This window comes from Lathyrus oleraceus, chromosome 1 (genome assembly GCF_024323335.1).
Source record: "Lathyrus oleraceus cultivar Zhongwan6 chromosome 1, CAAS_Psat_ZW6_1.0, whole genome shotgun sequence".
Classification (NCBI taxonomy): Eukaryota; Viridiplantae; Streptophyta; class Magnoliopsida; order Fabales; family Fabaceae; genus Lathyrus; species Lathyrus oleraceus.
This window is the reverse complement of record NC_066579.1, coordinates 339,809,479-339,837,104: the sequence shown is the minus strand read 5'-3', so window position 1 is coordinate 339,837,104 and position 27,626 is coordinate 339,809,479. Positions and strand designations below refer to the sequence as shown.

Below are 27,626 nucleotides of genomic sequence, written 5' to 3'. Positions count from 1 at the left end.
TATTACTCGGTCCACAATCGGAACGAGAAGAGGCGTGGGGGATTGATTCGATGTTGCACTCAGCTGCTATACAAGTGGTTTATGGGATATTTGCCGTCCAAGGGTGCTTTTGTTCTTCTTGACCAGACTGTTAATTGGGCGACCAAGCTGATGGGTTTGCGGGCCAAAGACATAGCTTGGACTCACAGTAGTGGGGTTGGACAAGATTTCATCTGCAGTTGTGGGGGTTTTCCCAATGTGCCACTTATGGGAGTTCAGGGTTGCATTAATTATAACCCTACACTTCTTAAGAGACAAATGGGATTCGCTATGGAGCTTCCTCCGTTCAAGAGTGAGGTTCAGGAAACTGTGTACTTCCCGATTGAGGGCAATCAGGCCAAGTTGAGGCAGGTTTCTGATGCGTGGCGCAACATTCAAAGGAAAGGCAAGTTTTCTTGGGGTAGAGCCAATAACAGGTCTTTTCCTCCGTTTGATGACTGGCTCAGTAAGAGAGTGGAGCTTACTTGTCTACCGTTTCCTATGGTTGATCCTTGGTATCCGTTGATTGAGGAGTCTCCTTCTTCTGTTAGTATGGAGGAGTTCCTGGAGATGAAGCGGGAGAGAGACCAGTTGCTTGCGGAGAAAACGGAATTGGAGATGAGTGTCGCTCGGGTTCAGATGGCTAACCAGGAGATCAGAGTGAAGATGGAAGATCAGGACAAGCGGCATGCCCTGGAAGCAAAGCTCTTTGAGATGGATACTGCCTACTATGGGAAGGTCAATCAGGCTTTGGCATCTTCAACAAAGGAGCACGACATCACCAAAGAGAGATTGGCTAGAGCTTCAAAGGTCATCGAAGATCAGAAGAGGAGGCAAATTCTCGTGAGGGATCAGAGGGACGACAGAGTCAGAGTTCTTATCGCTGAGTGGGAGGCAAAGCTGAAGATCAAGGAAACAGAGAATGTGAAGATCATCGCTGAGAGAGATCATTGTATCGCCGAGAGGGATCATTACATTGCTGAGAGAGATCATTACTTCAGGCAAATGAAGATTCACCAGAAGGAGGTGGGGAGATTACAGCAAGAGAACACCGAGCTCAGGTTCGCCGCAGAGTTCGCGAAGATGGTTGATGAGATGGGGCCTTCTATGGGACCCTCATCAGATTAGACTTTTTTTTTGTGTTGGATTACCGTCAGGCATGTTGACGGAATTCATTTGCTTGTATTTCCTTCTTGATTCTGGAGAATTGTATCTGATTTGTATCAGCTTTGATGTATGACTATGGCACTTATTGTGCATTTTGCTATGTGATGGTTATTTTCATTCAGTGATCGATCTTCAAGCTTTATTTGCTTTACTGTATGCCCTCACACAGCACACACACATGGTTGGGCGGTATTTTGCTAAAATCATATATCTCTGATCTGTATGACGAAATCAAATGCTGAATGTCAAAATATTGACGCCGGATTTTTATCTGTCTCGATGAAGCCAGGATCGAGAGATAAAGTGTTCCTCATGTGGATAAACACTGCATTCATGCATGATCATAATAACTTGTGTTTTATTTTGCAGGTATCAGTTCTAACGTGCTTGATTGTTTCAGGAATCATTGCTCGCGCTCGTAGAGTTGTACCTTTGCACTTAACACGCCCTCACAGATACTTTACTCGACGCAATACTCCCAGATTGATGGATCTCCCGAACACAGATATCCTCGAGCTGAAGGACAAGATGAATGAGCTGATCAACATCATGCAGGGTTTTGCAGTTGGTCAGAAAGCTTTGGCTGACAAAGTTGAGAAGCTCGAGCGGGCTTCTGCTGCTAATAGTGGTGTTAACCTGGATGGTGTCTCCAACCAGGGGCTGGGTGGTTCCAGAGATGGTGGAAAGAGGACAACTGTGATAGTGAATAATGCTGTCGGGTTTGGTGCTCCTACTGGTGGTCAACCTGGTCTGATGGGCCATAACTTGAAAGACAGTCTATTCCCGCCTTTCTTCGGGGTTGATGATGACAGAGAGGAAGACCGAGAGGCTGATCAGTTTTCCATGCACAACGAACCATTCGGTCAGTACGGTGCCCAACCACAGAATAAGGAGATTCAGCTGCTGGCTGAAAAGATCAGGGCTTTGGAGATTTATGCCACTCCCGGTGTTGTAAACATGTCAAACATGGGGCTAGTTGAGGGGATCGTGATCCCACAGAAATTCAAAGCGCCCACGTTTGATCGATATAACGGAAGTTCCTGCCCCGAGACTCATTTGCAAGCATTCGTCCGTAAGATCTCAGCTTACACCATGGACCAGAAGCTGTGGATGTACTTCTTCCAGGACAGTCTGTCCGGAGGCTCCTTGGAGTGGTACACCAAGCTTAAGTCATCTGACATTAAAAGCTGGCAAGATCTTGGTGACGCATTCTTTAAACAGTATCAGTTCAACGCTGATATGGCTCCGAGTCGTACCCAGTTGTAGGGTATGTCTCAGAAGAACAACGAAGGGTTTAAAGAATACGCTCAAAGGTTGAGGGAGTTGGCTGCCAGAGTGCAACCTCCACTGGTGGACAGAGAGATGTCTGATCTCTTTATGGGCACCCTGCAAGGGGCATTCGCCGAAAGAATGGTTGGTTGTTCGGTCACCAATTTTTCAGATATAGTTGTGGCTGGAGAAAGGATAGAAAGTTGGCTGAAGCTCGGGAAGTACAGGGTAATGCTTCGTCGTCTGGGTCGAAGAAGCCTTTCGGTAACGGCCAGAGGAAGAAAGAGGGTGATACCAGCGCGGTCTACGCTCAGAGAGGACCCAGTAGGGATCGTTACTTTCAGCACACTGCTGCGGTAACTATTCCTGCTGACAATCAGCCTGCACCACAGCAACAGCAACAACCACAGCAGCAAAGACAACCATTTCAGCAGAGGCCTCAGAGGGCTGGTTATCAGGTGCGGGGAAGAATGAATGATAGGCAGTTTGACAGGCCGTCGATGACTTACTCCTTTTTGTTAAAGAAATTGCAAGACTTGGGGTTGGTACAGTTAAGAACTCTGGCGCCTTTGAGACCTGATCAGAGGCCAGCCAATTATGATGAGAATGCGAAGTGTGAATTCCATTCAGGTGCTCCCGGGCATAACATAGAGAACTGCAAATCTTTTAAGCACGTAGTTCAAGACCTGGTGGATTCAAAGGCGATCAACTTCGCACCATCTCCCAACGTGAATGCTAATCCCATGCCCGCGCATGGTCAGAGGGGGGTGAATATTGTCTATGAGGAGAATAGAATCGGGTTGTCCAGTGTTGATCAGTTGAGGACTCCGTTGGCTGAGGTTAAACGGCAGTTGTTGTTGAATGGGGTTTACCCGGGCTGCGGTGTTGATTGTGTTGAGTGCACTGTTACCCCTGAGGGGTGTATGCTATTGAGAGAGGTTGTCCAAGGGCTGATGGACGAGGGAAGTATCCAGTTTGAAAGGGCTGATGTGGGGAAGGATGAGGTCTCCACCATAACAATATACTTTGATCCGGTTGATTTGTCAACTCTGGCGGAGGCGGCTCCAGTTACCATCACAGTACCTGGATCAATCCCGTATGACAAAGATGATGTCGTGCCATGGCATTATGGGGGAGAGGTCTACTGTAATGGTGAGAAAGTAGAAGATCAGACTGCAAGTGAAACCACCGTTTCAAAGGTGGATAATGCCGGTCCCAGCGGTTTCACTCGCAGTGGAAGATTGTTTGCACCGGACGCGTTGAGGAGAGAAGAAGGAGAAAAAGAGAAAAAAGAAAAGGCCGAGGCTTTAGCCAGGGCGAAAGGGAAGCAAGTGATTAGTGATGGTACTCCAGTGGTGACACCGACGCCTGTTGGGTCGGAAGAAAAGCTTGATGATGATGCAGAAGAATTCCTTAGAATCATCAAGAAGTCTGAGTACAAACTTGTGGACCATCTGCAGCAGACTTCCTCCAAAATATTGATTCTATCTTTGCTGTTAAGCTCTGAGGGGCATAGAGAAGCTCTGTTGAAGATTTTGAAGAAAGCCTATGTTCCTCAAGAGATAACCATTAACCAGTTGGAGACGGTCGTGTCTAATGTGCATGCCATCCATGGGTTGGGTTTTACAGACATGGATCTGACTGTGGATGGGAGGAATCACAATCGGGCTTTGCACATTGCAATGGAATGTAAAGGGGTCGTGCTTTCGCATGTGCTGGTTGATACCGGCTCCTCATTGAATGTGTTGCCAAAGAAGGCTTTGGCTAAGCTGAATTGTGAAGGGCTGATTCTGACTCCCACTGATCTGATAGTGCGGGCATTTGACGGGTCGAAGCGGGCCATATTCGGAGAGGTTGAGTTGCCTGTGAAGATAGGCTCAGAGGTGTTTAAGTCGACTTTCTATGTCATGGATATCCAGCCGGCATACAGTTGCCTGTTGGGTCGCCCATGGATTCATGCTGCTGGGGCAGTAACCTCGACTTTGCACCAGAAGTTGAAATACATATGGGAAGGCCAAGTCGTCACCGTCTGCGGAGAAGAGGACATCTTTGTTAGCCACCTTTCATCATTCAAGTATGTGGAGATGGACGGTGAAATATGGGAGACCCCGAGTCAAGCCTTCGAAACCGTTAAGGTGGAGAATGCTCTGTTTGCAAAAGAGGAAGAGAAACCCTCCATATCTTCGTACAAGCAGGCCGCCGAGGTGGTGAAGAACGGAGAGGCTCCCGGTTGGGGTAGGATGATGGATATCTCCGCTAATAAAGACCGCTTCGGAGTGGGGTATCAGCCGAACAGAGGCTCTCCTGGACAAGGAAGAGGACGTCGTCCGTCTGTCACGTTCACTAGTGTCGGAATGCTGGATCCGGATCACATCTGCATGATGGGTGATGAAGCTGATAGCGACTATGAGATGGACCGATGGATAAAGCCGTGCGCACCAGGGATGGGAATCCAGAACTGGAAGGCTGAAAAGATCATCACGGTCACTCTGCTGGAAGAGTAATAATTTCTGTTTCGATTTTATCTGCATGAAAGCCATACGTGTTGCCCGACACGTAATGGTTCATTGTAAGGGCCACCTCATGTTTAACTTTGCAAATTCGCATCATTAATAAAAGGATGTTTTTCAGTTAAAAAGCGGTGTTCCCTGTTTTTCATTTATTTTTACAGTTTAAAAATAAAAACAAAATAAGAATGGCAATGTTTTCATTTTTCTTTTTCAATTTGACTCGTTCCGGTTCTAAAGCAATGCATGAATCCACATTCATACAGATGCGATCATTCTCCGGATCTCATTGATAACAATCCTGTTACACCCTCGTATGACTTTGACAATCCAATCTATCATGCTGAAGAAGAAGGCGAAGAAGATTGTGAACTGCCAGGGGAGTTAGCCAGGTTGTTGAAACAAGAGGAGAAGGTGATTCAGCCGCACGAAGAGCAGATTGAGGTTGTGAATCTGGGTACCGACGAGGCCAAGAAAGAAGTGAAAATCGGGGCTGCTTTGGAGGAAAGTGTCAAGGGCAGAATGGTAGCACTGTTGAAAGAGCATGTCGACATCTTTGCCTGGTCTTATCAAGATATGCCAGGGTTGGATACCGATATTGTTGTGCACAAGCTACCGTTGAGAGCAGATTGTCCTCCAGTGAAGCAGAAGTTGCGCAGAACTCGACCTGATATGGCGATGAAAATCAAAGAGGAAGTGCAGAAGCAGTGGGATGCTGGTTTCCTTGCTGTCACTAATTATCCGCCATGGGTCGCAAATATCGTGCCAGTCCCGAAGAAAGATGGGAAGGTGAGAATGTGTGTGGACTACCGAGATCTGAATAGAGTGAGTCCAAAAGATGATTTTCCATTACCTCACATTGATGTGTTGGTAGATAATACAGCTCAATTCTCGGTGTTTTCCTTCATGGATGGCTTTTCTGGCTATAATCAAATCAAAATGTCGCCAGATGATATGGAGAAAACAACGTTCATTACACCGTGGGGCACCTTTTGTTACAAGGTGATGCCATTCGGTCTCAAGAACGTCGGTGCTACTTATCAGAGGGCCATGGTGACTTTGTTTCATGATATGATTCATCATGAAATTGAATGCTATGTTGATGACATGATAGCAAAGTCCCAGACAGAAGAGGGGCATTTGGTAGATCTGGCCAAATTGTTCGACCGGCTGAGGCAGTTCAGACTGAGGTTGAATCCGAACAAGTGCACTTTCGGGGTGCGGTCCGGTAAATTGTTGGGGTTTGTTGTAAGTGAGAAAGGAATCGAGGTTGATCCTGCTAAAGTGAAAGCAATAAGAGAAATGCCTGAACCGAGAACAGAGAAAGAGGTTCGTGGTTTCTTAGGTAGATTGAACTACATTTCACGGTTCATATCTCATCTAACAGCCACGTGTGAACCTATATTCAAGTTGTTGAGAAAAGATCAAACGGTCAGGTGGAATAATGATTGCCAAGCGGCATTTGAAAAGATAAAAGAATATTTGCAGGAGCCTCCGATTCTGATGCCTCCTGTGGAGGGACGACCGTTAATTCTGTACTTGACGGTCCTCGAGGGGTCTATGGGGTGTGTATTGGGGCAGCATGACGAGTTTGGTCGAAAAGAGCATGCCATATACTACCTTAGCAAAAAGTTTACCGACTGTGAAACAAGATATTCACTGCTCGAGAAAACTTGTTGTGCTTTGGTCTGGGCTGCTCGCCGACTAAGACAGTATATGCTGGTTCATACCACTTTATTGATTTCCAAGATGGATCCAATCAAGTACATTTTTGAGAAGCCAGCATTGACCGGACGGGTTGCGAGGTGGCAAATGATTTTGACTGAGTATGATATACAGTATACCTCTCAGAAAGCAATCAAGGGGAGTGTATTGTCTGATTACCTTGCTCAGCAACCTATTGATGATTATCAACCGATGAAGTTTGATTTCCCTGATGAGGACATCATGTTTCTCAAATCGAAAGATTGTGAGGAACCGATCCCGGAGGAGGGGCCTGACCCTGAATCCGAATGGATTTTGATGTTTGATGGGGCCGTTAACGTGAATGGTAGCGGTGTTGGTGCTGTTTTGGTTACGCCGAAAGGATCTCATATTCCTTTTGCTGCCCGACTAACATTTGAGTGCACCAACAACGTGGCTGAATACGAAGCTTGTATATTGGGGATTGAAGAGGCGATTGATTTGAGGATCAAGAACCTTGTCATATATGGAGATTCAGCTCTGGTTGTAAATCAAGTTAACGGAAAATGGTATACGCATCAATCTCATTTAGTTCCATACCGGGATTATACGAGGAGATTGTTGACGTTTTTGACCATGGTGAAGATGCATCATGTGCCTAGAGAAGAGAATCCTTTGGCAGATGCTTTGGCTACTCTGGCTGCCTTGATTAAGGTGCAGTGGTGGAATCAGTTCCCCAGTGTTGAAGTAGGTCGTCTGGATAGACCGGCTTATGTGTTTGCTGTTGATACAACGTCTGATGATGAGAAGCCGTGGTATTACGATATCAAGCGCTATCTAGAGACTCAAGAGTATCCTGAGGGAGCATCTAAAAAGGACCGAAAGACTCTGCGGAGGTTGGCCATGGTGTTTTACCTGAATAAAGATGGGGTTCTGTATAAGAGGAATTTTGATTGGGTCTTACTCAAATGTGTCGATGATAGAGAAGCAAGCCAATTGATGAAAGAGGTTCATGAAGGATCGTTCGGTACCCATGCCAGTGGGAATGCAATGGTGAAGAAGCTGCTGAGGGCAGGTTATTATTGGATGACAATGGAGGCCCAATGTTTTAATTTCGTGCGGAAGTGTCATAAATGCCAGATTTATGCTGACAAGGTGCACGTGCCTCCAAATCCGTTGAGTTTGATGTCGTCTCCATGGTCGTTCGCTATGTGGGGCATTGATATGATTGGAAAGATTGAGCCTACAGCTTCGAATGGGCATAGGTTCATATTGGTGGCTATTGATTACTTCACCAAGTGGGTAGAAGCAGCCTCTTATACGAACGTGACGAAGCAGGTCGTTGCCAGATTTCTCAAGAGAGACATCATTTGCCGATATGGGGTTCCCGAGAGAATCATTACTGATAATGGTTCTAATTTGAATAATAAGATGATGGCAGAACTGTGCCGGGAATTCAAGATTGAACATCACAATTCTTCTCCCTATCGTCCGAAGATGAATGGGGCGGTTGAGGCAGCCAACAAGAATATTAAGAAGATTGTGCAAAAGATGGTGGTGACCTATAAAGTCTGGCATGAGATGTTGCCGTTTGCATTACATGGGTATCGAACGTTGGTGCGTACATCTACTGGGGCAACGCCTTTCTTTTTGGTGTATGGAATGGAAGCGGTGCTACCGGTTGAGGTTCAAATTCCCTCTTTGAGAGTCCTGATGGACGTAAAGTTGCAAGAGGCGGAATGGGTAAGAACCCGGTACGAAGAGTTGAGCCTGATTGAGGAAAAGAGGCTGGCGGCTATCTGTCATGGGCAGTTGTACCAGCAGAGGATGAAACGTGCTTTCGACAGAAAAGTACGACCTCGGGTATATCACGTAGGTGATATGGTGCTGAAAAGGATCCTTCCTCCTCAAAACGATCGAAGGGGTAAATGGACACCTAATTATGAAGGTCCATTCGTGGTCAAGAAGGTCTTCTCTGGCGGAGCCTTGTTGTTAACGACCATGGATGGCGAGGATTTTCCATCCCCTGTGAATGTGGACGCAGTTAAAAAATACTTCGTATAAAGAGACCCGCTGGACGAAAAGAATAAAATAGTCCAGGCAAAAATGGGCATCCCGGCGAACCAAAAAAACAGAAAGAAAAAGGTTCGGGCAAAAATTAGGGATAAAATGAAAAACTGTACACCCGGCAAGTCGAAAACCTGAAAAGGCGACTTGGGCAAAAAAGGGTATCCCGGTGGACTGAAAACCCGAAAGGGCGGTCCAGGCAAAAGAGGGATTGAAACGAACAACTGCGTCCCGCATGATCGTTTGCGCTTTGGTTAAAGCATCGTGGATAATACCCGGTAGGGGTCAGTCGGAATCGTCTTGTTCAGAAGGCAGAAAGCACGGAGAGTCCGAGGACATATGGGGTGTAACCGAGTTGGAACTCGATGAGATCACGGGTTTCACATTGCCATTAGGATAGATTTTTCCTTTTGTGCGCAATTACCTCTTTTCAGGAATTGCTTCCTTTTGTATTGCTCAATTTGAGCCACACTTTTTTCAATCAATAAAATGCATATTCAGTCAAATAATTTTGTTTTTGTTTTTCATTACCGCTTTGATTGCAAAAACATCCGATTATTTTTTATAAAGAATCTTGCATTTTAAGACATACAGGTCCCTTCCAATGCATGCTTATAAAATTGAAACTTGAAATCTTATTCGGAAGGTTGGGTGACCCAAGTGTTGAAATCTTGACACGCCTGGGGCACGGTTTTATCTAACGATCTGTTTTGCAGGTACTTTAGATCTTTTCACTCACTTGCAGGTTGTGATGTGGAAGCTGTTGACAAAACAAATCCCCATGGAGTCCGATCAGGGACGAATGAATAGGAGAGCGGTGAAATGACGGCGATGGACGTACGGCGACCCTTGAAATTAATCAAGAAGACTCTTCAAAGTCTGAAGATTGGAAAGTCTGTATAAATCCCAGGAGCTCGCTCTCCGTCGAGCTCGGAGCGGTTGGGAATACAAGATGATGGAGCAGAAAAGGTCCAGACGAGTCTGGGAGTTCTCAAAATTGGAAAGCTGACATGGATTTGGATGATGAATACCAATGGGTCGACAAGTCGACGGGTGTTCGGTATCAGAGTTTCCTCATCTCTCCAAGCAGAGTCGTGAGGACTAATTCCCCAGCAGATCCAAGGTCTGTGGTTCCCTAGCAGGGTCAGGATGGTTATCCCCAGCAGGTGGCAGATCGATACTTCCCCAGTCGCCAGGCTTGAAGGTTGTTATTTCCCAGCGGAGGTATCTGTGAGGGTTTCCCGAAGCAGAGTCGGGATTTATATCCCCAGCAAGTCAAAGACTGGTGTATCCCCACAGAGTGCATTGGTGGTTACTTCCCCAGCAATTCCTTGAGCGGATTGGGTGCAAAGGAGGTTTTTCCCCCAGCAAGGGTTGCCTTTTTCCCAGCAGCAGTACTATTCCCCAGCAGGGTGGAGATCGGAGTATTGGCGAGATCCTCAGCAGAGTGTCTCGAACTCCCCAGAAGAGTCCCTTGAGGGGGATGCCTTTTTATACATTCATCATGTAGAATAAGCATAGCATATTGCATAATGAATCGCGTAGCGTTTCCATAATTATGGAGCATTACGCTGAAAATCAATCATGCATCATATTGCAAGCATAAGCTAGTCTCAAGCCGTGGTTATCGTTTGAGAGGTGGTTGTGCCCGAGGGTGAAGGTGTTACTCCGAGGAGTCTAGCATCGTGGTTTTAATCAAAGGTATTCCCCAGTAGTGCGATATTGGAGGAAGAAATTCTGTCAAGCAGAGATGGGAATGTTAATCAAAGAAATTTTCGGGGTTCAAAGGAAAAACAAGAAAGAATAATCCCCAGCTAAGTGCGAAGTGTTCGTTGGGTAGGTTTGAATAGAGAGTAGCCAGTTCGTGACTTGCCATTCCCAGCATGGGCCTTTGGCATGCGTGCCGACTCACTTATCACTGTTTTGTTATCTTCGCCGATGCTGATAGGCATGAAGAGTTTTTCGGTGTTCAGACCGAGGCGGTATCCAGACCGAGATGGTATTCAGACCAGTTTTCCGGTGTTCAGACCGAGGCGGTATCCAGACCGAGGTGGCGTTCAGGCCAGTTTCCGATTTTAAGATCGAAGAAGTTTCCGACAATCAGGTTGAAGTACTTATGGTATCCAGACCAGTTTTCCGGTGTTCAGACCGAGGCGGTATCCAGACCGAGGTGGCGTTCAGGCCAGTTTCCGATTTTCAGATCGAAGAAGTTTCCGACGATCAGGTTGGAGTACTTATGGTATCCAGACCAGTTTTCCGGTGTCCAGACCGAGGCGGGTATTCAGACCGATGTGGCGCTCAGGCCAAGTTTCCGATTTTCATATCGAAGAGGCTTCCGACAATTAGATCGATGCAGCTTGTGGCAGTCAGGCCAGTTTTCCGGTATTCAGACCGAAGTGGTGTTCAGACCAAAGTGGTGTTCAGACCAAAGTGGCGTTCAGGCTAATCTTCCGGTATTCAGACCGACGTCAATATTCTCATATTCCGGTGTTCAGTATTCAGACTGACGAACGGCATTCAGGCCATGGCTATCTCTGTGTTACCGATAATCCAGACATTTCTGTTTCGGTATTCAGGCCGACTTTCTCCGTACCAGATGGATGTTTCTTTCAAGATTGCTTCTTTACCGATGCTGATAGGCACTGTTAATTATTTGTCTTTTTATTTTTATCTATATTTATTTAGGATTCCTTATTAAAAATTTTTATCAAAAAGATATTCTAAACTAGAGTATCTTTTTATCTTATAAAAACCAATATAGTAGGCTATTTTTAACATTATTAGTCTCTAGTAATTTTAAAAATACTTTATTACATTGGTTTTTATGTATCATTTAAAAATTTAAATAGTATTGGATCTTGAGAGATCTATGATCAATAATTGTACTTTCTCAACATGACCGCGTAATTGTATATGTTTTTTTATTAAAATATAAAAGAAATCATTATTGTAACTTCATTTAAAAAAATCACTTGTGCCAATTGTTTTCATCTGTATTTAGTTTGGACTTTTATCTTATATTATTATATGTTTAATGGACATGCGCTGAAAATTGCTTTATACTACCATTTAATAAAAAAAAATTAGTTTGCTATTGTCATACCCCAAAATTTGTCCTCCCCTTTTCACTTTTCATCTAACCTATGACTTGAGATTCATCTATACTCATTCATGTCTTATTCATGTGCATCATTCATTCATGATTAACACTTTCTAACAAGTATCATAGATTCAAGGATTATGGTTAGTAGAAAGTAGGTTTTTGCTTGAAGATTATGATATTGCTTATCATGTATGGTGAAACCCTAAATTGCTTGGTTCTTTGGGGCCTTGATTCTTGAAGTTTATACCATGACATTCATAGGGGCATCCTAACCCTAATTCTTGATTTTTACTTTTATGAGAGCTTGGGTTTGACCTTGTGGATATCTGACATTGACTTCTAAATCCTGATGGTGGGTCCATGGCTTGAGATATAATCAGGGATAACTGGTGTTTAAGTGCCATGATTGGTTGACTTTTGGACTTGGGATTCATCAAAACCCTAGTTGATAGAGGCTTAAGGTCTTGGAGGTTGCATCTTGGTGTCCATTTCACACCCACCCTAGTTCTTGAGCAGGGAGGTTCATGAATCATGTGGCTTGTATTAAGGTGTTGGAAACCCTAACTGAGGCTCATGAATTTGTTGTTCTACTTGTGTTGACTTCTCACTTGGTTTGATATTCTTGGTTGATACATAGCTTTGATCTCGACCTATCCAAAACCCTAATTCATAGCTTATTAAGTATGCTTTCATTCATGTTTCATTCATTGATTTCATGTTTTCATGTTTCATTTGATCCAAGTATCATTTCAGTCACACTTTATCCATTGGTTTTCATGGTCATCATTTGGTCCAAGTTTCATTCCATTCTCATTCATTGTTTCTATTATGTGTCAAGGTCCAACTTAAAGTCAATTGATTCAAGAGTCATTGTCAGTTTGGCCAAATAATTTCATGGTTATGGTATTTTAATCTCATTCATCTCATTCAAAGTTTGTTATGGAATTCATATAAGACATTTGTTCCTATTGAATTTATAAATGGTCATTGTTTCATTAAGAAAAATATTCACTAAGAGGCATTTCATTCATAAGATTCATTGATTACATTGTCCATACACATTGAAAAGATTACAAAAAAATACATTTTTGCGTAAGTTGACTTTTCAGTCAACCAATTGACCAAAGTCAACTCATATTTTTTTCTATTCCTAAAACCTAATCTCCAATTGTTTCTCCAAGAACAAGGCATCCTTGCATTGGTCCATCCATTTCCTACAAAACAAATACCAAAACCAATATGTCACTTTCAAGCATTTCAACCATAGCATATGCATTTCATGTGCCATGTCTCAATACATGAACCAATTCCAAACCAGCCATAGCATTTCAAGTTTAGCACAAAACAAAAATAAGACTAAGCATATCCTAACATGTTCATTCATCATTTCAAGCAAAAGTATCTGTAAGACCCTAATTTTGACCCTAAGATCCCTCATGGCATCATATCATTTTGCTCATTGTATTTTGCCTCAAGGATCATAGCATGTGTGGCTCCTTACCCTAGGGTTGGGACTTGTGTGAGTTGGTTTGAGACCACCAAGCATGCTTGAATTGTATATTATTGCTTTTCTTATTTTGTTTACTAAGCAAAAGCACAAAAATATGTCACTAACCTTTCTTATTTTGTAGCTCAAGTGACCCTATGATCCCCTGCTCCTAGGAGGCTCCTATGCTCAATGAAATGGCTAGAGGAAGATGAAAGCAAGCATGAAAATGGTCCAATAAGCTCTCAATCACCATATATGTCTCCCAAGTATCTCAATTTTCCAATTTGATCAAGATAAACCAAAGGGCTTGAGGATTGTTTCCCAAGGAAACCCTAATTCAATTGTGCATTGATTGTGCCTTGCTCATGAAGCAACCTCAACCTATGATCAAATTAAATCAAGGTAAGTTCTTTCATTCATTATTTTATGCATATATGAGCCTATGTGAGTATCCTCAATCATTCATTCATCAAGATTTAAAGTTTGGCCTTGAGAAGTTGACCAGTCAAGTCATCTGACCAATCTAAGATCCACTGAGACCTAACTTTTGATGTGTTTGTCAAATGAAGATTACCCCAAGATAAAACATGTTCTTAAAGGTCATCATTCATTTCAAAACATTATAGGTCATTTGGACTGAAACCCTAATTTTGGGTCAACTTCCCAAAGACCTAACTTCTTCAATTTTTATTATTTTGAGGTGATACCAATTGCATTGGAAAGCTTAAGATGTCTACTTCAAATGTTATGTTGGACAAAATTTCATAATCATAAAATAAACACATGTGATAATACAAAACATTATAGGTCACTTTGGACCAAAACCATTGAATTTGAAAAATGTCCAACTTCAAGTGCCCATAACTTTCTCATAAAAAATCTAACTTGATTATCTTGAAAAGATCTACAACTTTGATGTTGGAGGTTTTTTCATTTGAGACTTGCATCATTGAAACAGAAGGGCTTGAAGTTGATCATTTTTAGCAAATTTTTCGAAGACATGTTTTGTACCTCAAACTTCAAGGTCGGTTTACATAAATTTACAAACTCCAAATGGATTTTTGCCCAACATAGCTCTTGTTCCTTATGTCAAGACCTTTCCAACCATTACTCACATGACCATATTTGGATTTTTCATGTGGGATTTTCGAAGAGGTGAACATTTATGACCAATTATGCAATTCACTTTGTAACTTGATGCACAAGCCAATGCAGCTCAGAATGCACGTCCATTTCAACTCATAATGATATCAACTTGCATTTCCACTTAAGTTTGGGCCTCACATGCGCCTGTACAAGCTCATGCTTGGAGGACCCAAAGCTTCATGCACACGAGTTTTACCTTGCATTGCCTTCAACTTAGCTATAAATAGAAGCCTTCCCTCATTCAAATCTAAACCTCAAGGCAACCTGAAAATCTGCTGAAGTGAAACCCCAACCATACTCAAAGGAATTCTGATTTTTATTTTCTCAATTTCAAACTTGAATTTCAACACAATCAGTTTATCTTCAAGTTTCAATTCCTAAGCCTTGCATCTTCATCATCTCCTGATCAAATTGGAAGCAAAAGTTTGAAGGAATCGTGTTGTGCAAAGCTGCTCTTCAAAGGTATATTGCTCAACTGTTTTGATCTGAATCTCATCATACAATGTGAGTTGCTTGTGTTCAAACTGTTTTCTGAAGTCCTCGAGCAAGAGGCGGGCCAGTGGTGGTCTTGATTTCATGTTTTGAAGCATTTCAGTTTGCACACCTTGAATTTCTGTAACACCTCAAAATTTGCCCTCCTCTCTTGGGACTAGCTTAACATATTGCATTTCATTTTGTAGGTCATTAGGCATTGCATATTTGCATATCATGTGGTTACCTGGAGCAAGTCATCCTCCTAAGTCTTGATCAGAAGATAAAGAGGGTAAGATGCAAGCTAAGGTTTAATTGGACTGATCATTAATCATCTGAGGATGTGTGATTCAAATTAGGGTTTCTTGATTCTCAAGGAGGGTTGAGCTTTATCTTGGTTGAAATGATACATCATCATCATCATGGTTTTGTCATCACCAAGAGATTCCTTATGCTTGATCAGATACCTTGAGATTAGGGTTTTAACCTCTGGTCAACCCTAATCATCTGAATTGGGCCAATCAGGGCTTGGCAAGAAGATGAGGTTTTCAATGGATATGGGGATCATCATATGATTATATTGAGCTTATGGAAGCTAGGGTTTCATCATTGAGCCATTTCATCAGGGATTTGAGGCTCAAGTGGATCAATGCACAGCCAATTCATTTATTAGTCAACAAAAGTCAACTGTGGTCAGTTGTGCCTGAATTCATGGATTTGGAGGTGGGAGAGGGTTAGAGACACTTCATTCATGTCCAAACAAGTTTCATTTGACATTTCAAACATCAAGAATGAAGAAAATAAAGTCAGATGAAAACTTTCCAAAAATAGAAAGTGACCTGTAATTGAAAACTGCCAAAAATGGAAAGTTTTTCTCCTCAAAATTACATGTCCAAAAATGCTTCAAATGAAATTTTGTCCAACATGAAAGTTGTAGATCATGCTCTCACCTTTCCAAAAAGTCCAAGAACATGAATTTCGCATTTGTGGTTGGCAAGTTATGGATTGATCATTGTCCAAAAAAGTTGATTTTCAAAGTGGCATAACTTTTGATTCACAAGGCCAAATTAAGTGAGGTTTCTTTGAGCAAACTCCATTTGACATGTACTATCATAATCCATCATCACATTTCATGAAAACTCATCACATAAAAAGTCCATTTTTTCAGGTGGACCAATTTTAAAAAGTGGAGGGAAAAAGGTGTTTTTGAGAAATATTCATTATTTTCACTCCATTCCTTTTGCACTAGCTCACAAATGCCATTTGAAATTTGCTGCAACAAAAAAAATCTACTGTTACATTGGCATGGCATAAGTGAGGTTAAATGACAAAATTGGCATTTAGCATGAAAATGCATTTTCACTAATCCATTTCATTAGCACTAATTAGGATTAGAATCATGATTAACATCACATATAAAAGGATAATTGTAACTGTTTTCACCATAATCATAACAGAATTTCAGATCTAGATCCAAAATTGCACAAATCTCTCAACTTTTCATCTTCACTTTTTTGCAATTTTCTTCACAAACCTAGCATTGTTCTTCATCAATCCTTCATTCTTGAGCATTGAGGAAGCTAATTGGAGCAAGAACCAGTGGAATTGAAGCTGATTTTGGAACTGTTCAAGTGAGGTGCATCCATGGCAATTTGAGATTTCATCAAAATCGTGTACAATTAACATCCAAGACTTGTTCTATTCACTTCTACAAACATCAAGGAGCATTTGTTTTGGCGTTACAAAGCTTGATACGCACGATTTAACAACTGTCATCAAATTAAGGTGAGTTCTCGACTTCAATGATTCTTGAAATTGTTTGATGCTTTGGATAGATCTTGTTTAGTAGAGAATTCTGCACTTTGAACCACTAAATTTGGTTGAGAAACAAGGAAGTTATGATGATTTGAAGTTTCATGCATGTTTATGTTTGCTATCGAATCTTTTTGATTAGTAAGAATTAGGACAAAATAATTATGGATTCATGATGTACGTTGAAAGACCTTTCCATTGATATAAAGTTTGTCCAATTTGGTGGAGATTTGTTCTTGGACCTATGAATGTGTGAAGAACATGAAGAACATTGATGAACATTCAAAAAAAAAATCAGAAAGTGTTTTGATCCAAATTCCGTGTTACTGTTCATCCTGGTTGTGTTTTTGCGCGCCACTGTTCAAAAAGGAGCCAGGCTCGATTCTGTGTGATGGCAGTTCCGCTTTTTGCTTTTCCATTTAATTTCCACATGCTTACTTGTTTCACCTTGCCTTGTTCATCATTTTTTTAATTTTTCTCCATGTTAATAAATTCATAACTCATTCAATAATTGTCCAAATTGCATGAAATTTTTTTCACCATGATCCTTGTAATCTCTACTATTGTTTGGTGATTTTTGTGGAAATTGTGCACGTGTAATTTTTGGAATGGCCTAGGGTTTGTATGAACATGTGTTTGCTTGCACCTTGCTTGGTATTTTGCTCATGAAATGATGATACCTAATTAGAAATTCCTGAAATTTTGTATGCTTGTTCTAGAGACCTTAATGGACATTTTGGTATATATTTTGTAATTTTTGAGTTCCTGGATTGAGAGATAGGACCTGATCATTAGAGGTGTGACAGTTTGTGTCACACCATTTCTTGTGCAACTTCATGAATTTTGTTACCATGCCATATGAACATGAATTGAGCTGGATTTTTGCATGAGGATACTTATGAGTGTTAGGTTTACATCTGAAATTTTCTGGAAATTTTGGATGTGTTTCCAATTTGATTGAGAATTTCCTTTCTGTTTGACCAAATGTGGACCTTTTGTGAGTCATGTTTTTAATTGATTTGTGAAATTCTGGATATGTATTGGATGGACTTGAAATTTTGTGGAGTGATTATAGACACATTGAAGTTTGTCTTGGTATTGGTTTGGTGCATTTATCATGTTCCTACACTGTTTTATGCTTGCTTGAAATTGATACATGAAATTGTGCTTTGTTTGGACTTGTATGAGCATACCTTAACTTGGTGAATTTAGTTGACTTACTTCCCATTGTCCAATTGACTTGAAATTTGGTGTGATTGATATGTAATGAATGTTGTTTAGCTGTGAATTTTTTGTAGATTTATTGAATTGTTTTGGATTGAGTTTGGATTGATGCATTCTGTTTGGTCCAATGAGCTTCTAGATTGCATGTTTTGCACTATTTCTTTCATGAAATGATCTTGGTGAATGGTATGAGCATGAGACCATTTGGACATGATTCTTAATTTATTGAACTTGATTTTTGATAATTTTCATGTTCTGTTTTGAATTTTTGATTCCATTTTGACCCTAGGCTTTGTCCTAGGGGTTTTGCTTCTCATGATTTAGTTGTGTTTTCAGGACAAAAGGCAAATGGAATGGAGGAATTAGTTCACTTGGCTTAAGTTGCTCATTTGAATGATGTTGATTAACATTAATTTTGTTTTGTAGGTGGTTTCTAATTCATTTGTGTTGAGCATTGGCTTATGCTTTGCTTGATGCATTGCTTGTGTACAGTTAACTTTTAACTTGTCTGTTTAACTGTTTGAGCTGTGTACAGATCATGATAGATTGATTTCAGGTACCTTAGTTGCTCTAGTTCCTTGTGAACCTGCTTGTGCTGTTGCTTGGTTGTGTTAACCAGTTGAGGTAGAATTTCTTTTCTCCATGTAGTCTGGAAGACCTGGCCTGTTACTTGGCCAGGCACCTGTCTGAAGTCCTCCTTAAGAGGCGATGTTTGTGCTTGTTTATCTTTGTCCCCAAGCAGGAAAAGTCCTTTGAATAAGGCAATTGGCAGATACAAGAGATGTGCAATCCATCTCCTGCTCTTCTTTTGAGTCATCCCTTGGCTCACATTACATGTTGATGCCTTGAGGATAGAAACCCAAGATCCTTGTACAGTTGAGTCAGAGTCATAAGTGTAGAAGGGTTCCCACTTTCTGGACCCACACTTCTTTGTCTGAAGCTCTCCCTGACCAGGGATAAGAGTTGTGAGGCACACCCCTCACTTCCTATTTCATCAGCTTCACCCTGACTCTCAATGTCAGGGTTAAGAGCTAACACCACCCTAATACAGTTGACTTGCTTTGGCAGTCTAACCCTTGATTGAGCCACATCTGTCTGTATATAGTGTGTGCTAACTGTGAATGTTTGCTTTGTTTTGATTGTGCTTGCATGCTTTGCTTTGCCTGGTTAGGATTAGCTTGCTGCTTGTGCAAGTAGATAGAAAACTCAACCTAGGACAATTGCGGAATACATGATAACTATTAGGCTCGAGTCAGTCTCCCTTTTAGTTGGTCATTTCCCAGTCTCTGGTTAGGAGAGAGTGTCTCCCCTGTTAAGGGGAACTACGTTGCCCTGATCCTCATACCAGATGAGGTACGTAGGCAGAAGGTCGCACGAGATCTCTCCGGGCACCCTTTTTGTTTTTCACCCTTTTTCTTTTTGTATGTGTTTGCTTGACAGTTGCTAGGCTCGAGTTCCCGACTCCTTAGTAGCTTGTTGCTTGTTTGTTCTTGCGTGTGTAGGAGATGGATGTAAGCCCAGTGATTGGCATTCCGTATCCTCTTGTTGTGTGCTTGGAGTCCGGTATAAGTCCATCAAGTGGCATCTGGTTTCCAGTGTGGGTTTGTCTGGTTCGGAAGCTGATGTAAGTCCAGCTATTGGCGTTCGGGTTCCATGTTTGCCTTTTTGTGCGTGTGTTTGTTTCGGCGTGCGTGAGCCGAACTACGGTAGCTCTGATTCTCGTTCCAGACGAGATACGTAGGCATAGGATGCGATGTCCTAGCGAGCCCTCTTCCCCCTTTTCCCACCTGTGTTGTCTTTAGTGTGTGTGTGTGTGATGTTTGTTTTAGCAACCTTTTTTCTATCTTTTGAGCGTGGATCCCGTTGAGTACGACGGACGTGAGGGGTGCTAATACCTTCCCCTTGTGTAACTGACTCCCGATCCCATTCTCTTTGGTCGCGAGACCATGCTTTTTCCAGGTTTACTCTGAGCGTTTCCTTTCCCTCTTTTGGGATAAATAACGCACGGTGGCGGCTCTGTGTTGTTTTGTTTTAGCCCGCCGGTTGTTTTTCGCGGATGCGACAATTTCAAGCTCAGATTTCTCACTTGATAGAAATCTTGAGGACAATCCAAGGTTACAGGGGTGATGTACATCACCCCAGCTTCATTTTGGTACCTGGCTGGTGCATTTTGGTTGAGGTTCAAAAACCTGCAACTGGTGGCCGGAATTGGTTGGTCCACCGGAGAAGATGGTGGTTTCCACCACCATCCCCACGTGGATGAGTCTGGTCCCTTAGATCTCCTTCCAACGTTCTAATCCTAGCCTTTTGTTTATTTGACTTATTTTAAACATATGTGTGACGCGTTTGACTTGAGACTATGATGGAAACGCGCCTCTGAGCCTTTGGATACAGCCACGTCATTTAATGAATTTCATCCAAGCGCTGCTGGTTTTTCATATTTTCTATTTTCTGTTTTATTTTCTTTTAATTCCATTTATTTTCAAAAATTCATAACTATTTTAATTGAGATCACAAAAATATGAAACCAATGGCAAAAAAAATCTTGAAAAATCTAGTTTTATAATCTGATTCTTAATTATTTTTTGACTTCATTTAATAATTTTTGTGAATTATTTTGTTTTTAATAGTTTTTAATTCATTTTAAATACTTTTTGATATCTAAAAATTCCAAAAATATTTTCTTAACACATATGGATCATGATAAGTCTATGAAAAATATTCTCATCAATTTCTTAATTGATTTGAGATTTTAATTCATTTGTGTTATATTTTATTGTCTTTTAATTGATTTTAAATAATTTCTGTTTTCAAAAATTATTGAGAAAATTTATCTAACCTTGTTTGACCTTGTTAGACCTTTGATAATTCAATTGGACTTATCCAAGTTGATTTGAATTGAATTTGAGGTTTGACCATATTTTGTTCATTTTAATTTTGCATTTATTTTAATTCCAAAAAATACCAAAAAATATGTTTGACTTTGTTGACTTCTAAACTTCATTTCTCTTCTGTGTTACATTGGTTGATGATGATTTGATTCTATTTTGACCAATTGTATATGTCATTTGAATTCTTCTTTTGTTCTTTCCATTTCATTTCATCTTCATCTTATTTCTTCTTTTTTCTTTTGGCCAATGAGTTAATGATTTATGGTTAGTCTTGACATATGAGAGGCTTAATCTTCTTTGATCCAAATCAAACTCAACTTGATCAAAGATCAAGTGAGTTGCTTTGTGTCCAAGATAGGTTGCTTCTTGGTAAAGCAAAAAACATAAAGTCCATACAAGGCTTTCCTCTTTTCTTTTGGCATGGCAAGTTGTAGGAGCTTGGCTTACTAGTCATGATCTCTAACTTTTGTTTATTTGCCTATAGTTTTATTGACCGGACTCAGATAGGTGTGACTACTACATTAGTCCACTTACGATTGCTTAACATAGCGCTAAATTGTCTTATGACACACTAACATTAGCTACTAATTACTAACTTTAATTCAAGCATTTAATTTCTTGCAATTTACTTTAATGCAATTTACTTTCTTGCTCATTAATTCATATTGCTTTTCCCTTTGCTCATTTGAGCTCATATTTTATGTTTATGTCATTTTCCTTTTGCTCATTTAATCTCATTATTGTATATAAATATATTGCTGTCTTGTGATTGTTTTGTCTTTGCTTGTGTGAACCCAATTCAAAAAGGAGAAAGGACTTAGAATTAGGACCTTACCTATGCTTAAAGGAGTTCAAGAGCAACTAGGCCTCATGCCTTTAGAATGCTAAAGTTGTTGAAGAGCAACTAGGCCTCATGCCTTTAGAATGCTAAATATTAAAGTTGACTTCAAATGACCCCTAATCTAAACTAATTCTTTGTCCATTTCTCTTATTGTGTTGTGAACTTTTTGATGTTTGCTCTTGTGTGATAGGGATTCTATCTTGAGATAGTAAGAAGGACCATTGTCATGAGTAGCCAAGTTAAGAGAGACAAGCCAAATGGAGATCCTAGGAGCTTGAATATAATACTTGTTTGATTGCTTGAGTTGTTTGCTAAGTCCAAAGGAAAGAAGCATCTTGAATCATCTTTATGATCTCAAGAAAAGGAACTTCAAGGGTTTTATCTCTTCTCTTATCTTTGCATGTTTAGGACTAGCCCTTCTTTTCTTCTCTCCACTCTAACCCAAGCCAAACTCATTTTGTGCAAACTTTGACTTTGTTTTCAAACTAGAAACCTAGGCCTTATGCCTTTGAATTTTCAAACTCTTTTCATTAGTACTCATTATGAATGAATCTTAAGTCAACTTTGACTTCATTTTGTGAATACTTCTAACTTGTAAATACAACTCACTTCAAGTGATTTTTGTGGTTCCAATGGCCACCTTTGTTAAAACTTTTTTTTTCATAAACATTAGCCATAGGTTTGAGTTATCATAGTGGTTGATGTAAACCTCACCTTATCCTTAGTGATTGGACTATAAGTCTTCCATACTTATTATAGGATGGACCCCTCACTAGTATGTTGAAGCTCTCCTCACATGGTGGATTGTTGGTTTAGGTTGATTTTTCTCCCTTTGATAACAAAAGACCTTAAGGCTTTTGATCAAATCAATTCACCAATTCTTTTGAGATTTTTTACCCCGAACTACGAGGTTTAGATCATACCTTTGTGATGGTACGTAGGCAATGGGTTTATCCATTCAAACAACAAAATTGTAAATATGTATATTCTTTTCTCATCCCCCCAATCTTGTTTGCACAAATGTTTTCATAAATACCAACCTACAATACACATTTTGCAAAAAGGGCTCCCTTAGAGTACTAAGGATGTTTTGGGTGCTTAAAACCTTCCCAATTCATAACCAACCCCCTTACCCAGGTCTCTGACATTTTTATTAGTTTTTGATTTGATAAAACTTCTTACTTGGCTTTTGTTCGCTTTTTAGCCTTTCCTTTGGACAAATAAAAGTGCGGTGGCGACTCGAATTATATGCTTACTTTTGATTTAGTCAATAAATCTAAAGGTAATGAATACCCAACTACAGTATCATGTACATCAAACCATTCATAACCATTAGAAACCTAAACATTTCCATTACATTCAAAACAACAAGACCTATCATTAACCATACATAATGACAGCAACATTTTATGACCATTAACCAGACAACATACACCAAAAACAAAACATACACGACCACATGAACAAAATCCAACCAGTATTCAAAAAAACCAAATGATCAAAACAAGTATTGCATATACACTTCCATTCATGACATTTTCAAGCATTCCCAAACAACTTCAAGTTCAAACACTAACCATCAAACAAGTCTAATTGAGTGCATTGACATTTCACTTTTAACAAGAATTCAACGACTTCATATTTCACTAACATACATACATTTTAACATACATGGCATAGCCTCCTGATGTTGCATTTAAATCTGCATATATTGACTGCAATTCACAACATTTCTTGAGTCCATTAACTAATTTCATAATAATAAACAAAATTTTCCTTAGCTGATTGTTGTAACGAGGTTTTAATTAACAAGCTACTTCACCAATAGAAAACGATTTTAACATCAGCAACTCATTTCAGAATTAGTAAAAATCATGCAACATCACATACAAACCAATAGCAGACCATCCACATTCATATAAATACAATAGCATTTCACATAAAACTGATACAACAAACCATTCATCACAATCCAAACATCAAGGCAATGCATACAAGTTGATACAGCAAGGCACACTTCAACATATAACCGCTTTCACTTGCATCTAACAACTAACAACTTAGATTCACTAACATCTAACTAAAATAGAATCTCAAACTAACAATCATCCTCTAACAGATTCAAACATTCAACTTAACAAATTAATAACAGATTGCTCACTTTTAACAAACTTACACTTGGAGGACTAGCTGAGTTGATAGTGCCCATTTGTTGCCCGAGCTACCCGAATCGGTTACATACTCTCACCATATAAATCATCACCAATCATTGGTTCAGAGAGATCACAGTCACTTTACATTTAATTTTCACAGTTCAGAGTTCAGTTCTTCTTCCATCACCTCACACTCCACAATACACACTCTCGAGTTCTCCCTCTCTCTGATATATTCACAACAACATAACCAGATTGCAGAAAAAGAACAGAAGATTGCAGAAGAAGAATCAGAAGAGGTAGAAGAGAAGAACCAGGAAAAATAAGAGGATAAAGAATATTCGAAGCTCTTACCTGATTTTGACGTAGCTCCAGTGAGTTCTTCATCTTCTTAATCATTTTGTTACATGCGAGTTACAGTGATGTATGCTTGGGCTAGGGGAATCAAAACCCTACCCTTTAGGGCTTTGATTTTGGTTGATTAGCATTTAATTTGACAATTGGTGATCTAGGGTTCGTACATAGTTTGTTTCAATTTGTGTAATTGATGAAGAACTTCAGAAATTGGACCGTGGATATGAACTCAGGGAAATGAGAGGAGGAATTTGGTATCTTGACTTTGTAGTTTAGGTCTCCGTCGCTGCCAGAGGCGACCTCCGGCGCGGCGGATGAGTTTTTTTAGTGAAGAGGGAGAACGGAGATTTCGAATTTGAAATGACGCGCGTGGAAAATGTGGTCGTCTTTTGAACATGTGAGAAAGACCCAACTGACTCAGTAGCCTTGCATTGGGCTCACTCCATTTTGGGCCCAAAATTGTTGTTTCCGGCACCTCTTCTTCGGGTCCATCACCCCACACGAGCCAACAAACTAACTATGGGCCTAGTTGCTTGGGCCTGCATGTTTTCTACTTACTGCACCATTTATTTCCTGAATAAACCCCCATGTTTTGTTGTTTTAGGATTTCTTTGTGAACTCTTTTTTGTCATCATTTTTTACACATTGTTTTATTTGTTGTTAGTACATTTTAATACAATTGATAGAAATAAAAATGGTTAGTTTTAGTTAGGATTAATTGAGTTGATTAATTCTTAATTGTTTTGAGAAATACCTAAAAATATCAATCTAGTTATAATTAGGTTAGGTTTTAATTCACATGATCAGTTGTTAATTACATGATTTGATTTGATTTTAAATGTTTTAGATTTTAATTCTCTTAACTTAGAATTTTAATCAGTAGAAGTAACCTTGACCATAATATTTTTAGATTTAATTGAACTTTTAATCAAATTAGGGTTCTTGTTAGATTTTGGTGTATTTTTTAAAAATTTCAATTTTAAGCAATGAAATGTCCCCTTAGTTCTAGGTGTTTAGAATTAAACTTAGTTGTTAATTTGAGTGATCCCTAGGGTATTCAAGTCTTCATCTCCTTGTGCATTGAATTTTCAACTATTTTCGCCCCTATTGATTCAGTTGATCAAAGTTCGCTTTGATCAATTAAATCATTTGACTATGCTTAAATCCCTAAGCCTATTCATGTGATCAAAAGGTCCTTGATCACTTGATAGGGCAAGCCCCTTGTTCATGTTGTATTGAACATTGGATCTCAAGAGTTGTACAAGACCTCAAGGTTCAAAGATCAAGATTGAAGACTTTATTCTATTCAAATCAGTACAAGACAAATTTGACTACTATTCAAGCTAGGGGTGTACGCAGGTTGGGTTGGACCGGGTTTGGCCTAACCCGTTACTAGGGGTGGCAAAACGGGCCCGGCCCGCTGGGCATGCCCGTTTTGCCCGCACTTTAGTGCGGGGCGAGCCAAGGATTTAGGCCCTCACCCTCTAATCTGTCCGTCTCACCCCGCCCCATTTTTTTCGCGGGCTTTTGCGGGCACGTGCATTTACATAAATTTTTGCATTTTTAGGCTTAAAGAGTGCAGTGCCTGCGGGCTTTCCCCGTCCGCCCTCACTTTTTTTGCGGGCCGGTCCTAAGTTTTAGGCCCACATCCTCAACTATGACCGCCCCGCCCCATTTTTTGCGGGCTTTTGCGAGGCGGGCATGCCCGTTTGCCACCCCTACCCGTTACCCAACCTGTTCAAAATTCAATGGGTTGGGTCCGTCGTCCAACCCGCGATTTCATTGTCAAAATCAACCCGTTCATTAATGGGTTGGGTTGGGTTCGCAGGTTGTGTTTCAAATAAAAAATATATTTTTTATGATTCTTTTTATCGATTTTTAAAAAAATGTGACACGGCTCAATACAATAATACTCATTTATAATAGTCAAATTCAATGAAACACATCATATAATATTTAATAAAATTCATAAACTCGACATAACATTTTATAATAGTATAAAATTCAACAAAACACGCCATTTCCATAAAATACATAAGTTGGAAATTATACAAAAAAAAAAAAAGAAAGAACGTTTAATTTTAGAATTACGTAAATTCATTGGTCTAGTAGTATTATTGGTGGAGAATAATTGTTTTTTAGAAAAATTATGGTTATTAGTGAGATATTAATTTTATAATTTTATTTAAAATAATAAGAAATTACTAAAGACAAATTTATGGGTTGGTTCGACGGGTCCGCGGTTTACAAAACTTAAACCTGATACCCGAACCAAAATTATACGGATTGTTATGGGTTGGGTTAGAAATACCCATAAATGAATGGGTTCGGGTAATTTATGGATTGGGTTAGTTTGGGTCAGCGAGTTAGTGCATCGACCCGCATCCATGAACACCCCTAATTCAAGCACTACAAAGGTGAATTCAACACTTGTCAATCATGAGCCAAGTTGTGTGCCACGAGGCTTAAGCAATAAAGAAGAAGTGAGAGTGGATAATTCTTATCCTCACTCTGAATATCTTTGGGTACGGGACGAATGACCCAATTTCTCACTGTATTTATCTCTATTCATAGACTTTAGCATAATTTGATTCAAGTTGATTGACAAGTCTTCTTTCTTCAAAGACAACCCTTCATCACAGGAAGCTGTGAGGAAACTCAACTTCAACACTCATCAAATATGATGCAAATTGCACGTCATGAGCCTTAAGTAATAGAGAAGGGGTGAGAGTGGAGAATTCCTATCCTCATTCTGAATATCTTTGGGTGCGGGAAGAATAACCAAATTGCTCATTGTATTCATCTTTATTCACAGACTTTAGTAAAATTTAAATCGAATAATTGATAAGTCTTTCTACACCGATATGGGATGCAGACTGAAGATCAGGCTTCAACTTTATAGGGTTTCTTCTCTTCCCTTTTGTTCTCTCTCAGTAAAACTAAAACCATTTTCTGAATAAACTCAAAATAATTAACGATACGATTAGGATTGTACACTATGAGCCTTAAGCAGTCGAGAAGGGATGGGAGTGGAGAATTCCTATCCTCATTCTGAATATCTTTGAGTGTGGGATGAATGACCCAGTTGATCATTGTATTCACCTCCATTCATAGACTTTAGTATGATTCAAATCATGACTCTCTTTTCAGAATAAAAGCAAACTCACCTCATCAAACTCAGTTTTGCCTTTGGGCTTCATTTTCAGTTTAAAACCTTTTCAGAAAGGACGTGTTATATTCGTTCTACCGTGAACAAAGATTAAGCCTCCATGTGTGAGAAAGCAATGTTTAACTTCTAGAGTGCGATCCGAGTTCATCCATTCTATTGCAAACAAACATACGCTTAAGACTCACATGCTCGAGCATACAAGTAAGTTGATAGTAGAACGTGAACGTTAATACCATTCATTAAAAACAATTAACGCATCCGT

At 40.2% G+C, this 27,626-nt stretch overlaps 1 long non-coding RNA gene across 1 annotated transcript in view; it reads right to left on the bottom strand.

The window, feature by feature from the left end:
• The window catches only part of LOC127135216 (uncharacterized), a 61,194-nt gene extending 36,659 nt beyond the window's left edge, over positions 1–24,535 (bottom strand). The window contains exon 1 of the long non-coding RNA XR_007808469.1: positions 24,196–24,535. This is a non-coding gene — a long non-coding RNA (uncharacterized LOC127135216). The remainder of the gene's footprint in view (positions 1–24,195) is intronic.
• Between the last annotated feature and the right edge of the window lie 3,091 nt (positions 24,536–27,626).